Raw genomic sequence first — 4,869 nt, forward strand, 5'->3', positions numbered from 1 at the left:
ACAGACACAGCCCAAGACCAGTGGTGTGCATTTATGACTTAAGGACAACCCTCTGGTCATCGCCCTGAGATGGGACAGCCTTTGTGAGTAGAGAAACTCTCTTCAGTGTTGTATAACAACATGACAATCATCACCCTTGGAAAGAACAAAAGTAAAAATGGTGATGACTAACAATAGAAATGGTGATGATCATTGTAATGTAAAAGATAATATTTTAAGATAATATATTTTAAGATAATAATATTGAACTGGGGAGATGAAAAATAAATACATAAATGAATGATGGAAATACATAAATGGAAATACATAAATGAAGATGGAAGAACAAATACATAAATCAATGTTGGTAGGGGTCACCTCCGAGTGTTGGGGTTACACTCAGCCTAGGATTTATGTGTGTGTGTGTGCATGTGTGTGTGTGTGTGTGCATGCACGCTCTTTCATGATTTCCTCATTCTCTGCATTGAGTGTATATGATTGCACTAATTGGAGACGAAAGGCATATTTTCCAAAGCTATTTTAAATTGTTTGCTGTATTCTAGTGAAGGAAACCAAAATATCCCTCCCTAAAATCCCGGGGATTAGATGGCAGGACAGCAATTTATGAAGGCAAAGTTCTCCTTGTCCTCCTCCCTGCCTTTTCCACCTAAAGGCAAGGGTCTTCACAGCGCTTGCTTCTCAGCTGGGAGACAGCAGCCCCCGAGGACCTAGGAGCAGACTTTACTCTTTCCATAAATGTATCCTCCTGCATATTCCTTTTTTTTGGAAGCCTGAAGATGCTCTCTTCTTTGTCTTACTGGTACAGGATTTATGACTGTTAAAATACTATTTGAACAAGGTCCCAAGGCCACTGCCTTAGAGAAATGCTCTTGAACAAAGCCTCCCCAGTGCGACAGGTACAGCACATGTCAGTAAACTTCTGCTGGTTTTTCCCTTTTTAATCTGTCTTTCGTTTTCAGGGGGGTGTTTCAACGAAGAACCCATGAGGGAAAGAAAAGAAATTATATTTTCTCCCCTACAGTTTTATGTTCAAAGAAAACAGCCAGCACCTTTAAGACGAATTTCCCAAATGGATTCAGGCTAAGACGCTACCAACAGTTTGGCTGAGGACTGCTGGAAGCTGAGGGTTTTCCTTCTGTCACAAGGTCAAGAAGGGCCTCCTGGCTGGGCGGGGTGACTCACGCCTGTAATCCTAGTACTTTGGGAGGCCGAGGCAGGGAGATCACCTGAGCTCAGGAGTTCGAGACCAGCCTGGGAAATATGACAAAACCCCATCTCTACTAAAGTACAAAAAGTGAGCCAGGCATGGTAGTGCACACCCCTAATCCCAGCTACTGGGAAGGCTGAGACACAAGAATTGCTGGAACCCAGAAGGTGTAAGTTACAGTGAGCAGATATCACACCACTTCATTCCAGCCCGGGTGACAGAGCAAGACTCTGTCTCAAAAAAAAAAAAAAAAAAAAGCAAAAAAAAGAAGGACTTCATTCAAGTGGAACCAAGAGGGACAGAGATTGATTCTAGGGTTGTCTCCATTCTGACAAACGAACAGGGCTGGACCAGGCAGGAAGCTGGCTCTTCAAAATGAACATCCTGTGGAAGTTGAAAATTAAAAGCCCAGACCTAGCTGGGCATGGTGGCTCATGCCTGTAATCCCAGCACTTTGGGAGGCTGAAGTGGGTGGATCACTTGAGGTCAGGAGTTCGAGGCCAGCCATGACCAAAGTGGTGAAACCCCATCTCTACTAAAAAATAAAAATAAAATAAAAGCCCAGACCTTTGCAAGTCTGAGGCAGAAGCTGAGATCAGCTCCCGCAGAGGGGCTACTATCAGCCCAGGGCCTGGGCCACTGCCTTCAGGTCCCCTTAGCCTGTAACTGCTCCATCAAGGCCACCAAAATCCCACCTGAGGGCCTGGCATGGTGGTTCACACCTGTAATCCCAGCACTTTGGGAGGCTGAGGAGGGCAGATCACTTGCAGTCAGGAGTTCAAGACCAGCCTGGGCAACACAGTGAAACCATGTCTCTACTGATAATACAAAAATTAGCCAGGTGTGGTGGCATGCGCCTGTAATCCCAGCTATTCGGGAGGTTGAGGCACAAGAATCACTTGAACCTGGGAGGGGGAGGTTGCAGTAAGCTAAGATATAGCCACTGCACTCTAACCTGGGCGAAGCGAGACTATGTCTCAAAAAAAAAAAAAAAAAAAAAAAAAAAAATCTTACCTGAGCCTCTTAATGATTCCAGACCGAAGATGTTTGTCTTCTGAGAGCTTCAGCGTAAACTCTAATTTCCGGAGACTCTTGTATTTGGATTTTGTTAAGTAGGGAGGAATACAATTGGAACGCCTACTGTGCCTAGACAGTTCTTTCTTTAAAAATCTTTATTTAGTTCCATATGAAATTTAAAGTAGTTTTTTCTAATTCTGTGAAGAAAGTCAATGGTAGCTCGATGGGGATAGCATTGAATCTATAAATTACTTTGGGCAGTAAGGTCATTTTCACGATATTGATTCTTCCTATCCATGAGCATGGAATGTTTTTCCATTTGTTTGTGTCCCCTTTTATTTCCTTGAACGGTAGTGTGTAGTTCTCCTTGAAGAGGTCCTTCACATCCCTTTTAAATGGTATTCCTAGGTATTTTATTCTCTTTGAAGCAATTGTGAATGGGAGTTCACTCATGATTTAGTTCTCTGTTTGTCTGTTATTGGTGTATAGGAATGCCTGTGATTTTTGCACATTGAGTTTGTATCATGAGACTTTGCTGAAGTTGCTTATCAGCTTAAGGAGATTTTGGGTTGAGACGATGGGGTTTTCTAAATATGCAATCATGTCATCTGCAAACAGAGACAATTTGACTTCCTTTCTTCTTATATTAGTACCCTTTATTTCTTTCTCTTGCCTGATTGGCCTGGCCAGAAGTTCCAATACTATGTTAAATAGGAGTGGTGAGAGAGGGCATCCTTGTTCTGTGCCGGTTTTCAGAGGGAATGCTTCCAGTTTTTGCCCATTCAGTATGATATTGGCTATGGGTTTGTCATAAATAGCTCTTATTGTTTTGAGACACGTTCCATCAATACCTAGTTTATTGAGAGTTTTTAGCATGAAGTGGTGTTGAATTTTATCGAAGGCCTTTTCTGCCTATGGGTTTGTCATAAATAGCTCTTATTGTTTTGAGACACGTTCCATCAATACCTAGTTTATTGAGAGTTTTTAGCATGAAGTGGTGTTGAATTTTATCGAAGGCCTTTTCTGCATCTATTGAGATAATCATGTGGTTTTTGTCGTTGGTTCTGTTTATGTGATGATTATGTTTATTGATTTGCATATGTAGAACCAGCCTTGCATCCCAGGGATGAAACCAACTTGATGGTGGTGGATAAGCTTTTTGATGTGCTGCTGGGTTCGGTTTGCCAGTATTTTATTGGGGATTTTCTCATCAATGTTCATCAGGGATATTGGCCTGAAATTCTCTTTTTTTGCTGTGTCTCTGCCAGGTTTATGACCTCATAAAATGAGTTAGGGAGGAGTCCCTCTTTTTCTATTGTTTGGAATAGTTTCAGAAGGAATGATACCAGCTCCTCTTTGTACCTCTGGTATAATGTGGCTGTGAATCCATCTGGTCCTCAGTTTTTTTTTGTTGGTAGGCTATTAATTACTGCCTCAATTTCAGAACTTGATATTGGTCTATTCAGGGATTCGACTTCTTCCTGGATTAGTCTTGGAAGAATATATGTGTCCAGGAATTTATCCATTTCTTCTAGATTTTCTAGTTTATTTGTGTAGAGGTGTTTATAGTACTCTCTGATGGTAGATTGTATTTCTGTGGAATCAGTGGTGATACCCCCTTTATCATTTTTTATTGTATCTATTTGATTCTTCTCTCTGTTCTTCTGTATTAGTCAGGCTGGTAGTCTATGTATTTTGTTAATCTTTTCAAAAAACCAGCTCCTGAGTTCATTGATTTTTTTGAAGGGTTTTTTGTGTTTCTATCTCCTTCAGTTCTGTTCTTACCTTAGTTATTTCTTGTCTTCTGCTAGCTTTTGAATTTGTTTGCTCTTGCTTCTCTAGTTCTTTTAGTTGTGACATTAGGGTGTCAAGTTTAGATCTCTCCTGCTTTTTCCTGTGGGCATTTAGTGCTATAAAATTCCCCCTAAACACTGCTTTAGCTGTGTCCCAGAGATTCTGATACGTTGTGTCTTTGTTCTCACTGGTTTCAAATAACTTATTTATTTCTGCCCTAATTTCTTTATTTACCCTGTAGTCATTCAGGAGCAGGTTGTTCAGTTTCCATGTAGTTGTATGGTTTTGAGTGAGTTTCTTAATCCTGAGTTCTAATTTGATTGCACTGTGGTTTGAGAGACTGTTTGTTATTATTTCTCTTCCTTTGCATTTGCTGAGGAGTGTTTTACTTCCAATTATGTGGTCAATTTTAGAATAAGTGTGATGTGGTGCTGAGAAGAATGTATATTCTGATGATTTGGGGTGGAGAGTTCTGTAGATGTCTATTAGGTCCACTTGGTCCAGAGCTGAGTTCAAGTTCTGAATATCCTTGTTAATTTTCTGTCTCATTGATCTGTCTAATATTGACAGTGGGGTGTTAAAGTCTCCCACTATTATTGTGTGGAAGTCTAAGTCTCTTCTTAGGTCTCTAAGAACTTGCTTTATGAATCTGGGTGCTCCTGTATTCGGTGCATATATATTTAGGATAGTTATCTCTTCTTGTTGCATTGATCACTTTACCTGTGTAATGCCCTTCTTTGTCTTTTTTTTTTTTTATCTTTGTTGGTTTAAAGTCTGTTTTATCAGAGACTAGGATTGCAACCCCCACTCTTTTTTCTTTTTTTTTTTTTTTTTTTTTTTTTTTTTTTTTC

Source organism: Piliocolobus tephrosceles, chromosome 5 (genome assembly GCF_002776525.5).
Source record: "Piliocolobus tephrosceles isolate RC106 chromosome 5, ASM277652v3, whole genome shotgun sequence".
NCBI lineage: Eukaryota > Metazoa > Chordata > Mammalia > Primates > Cercopithecidae > Piliocolobus > Piliocolobus tephrosceles.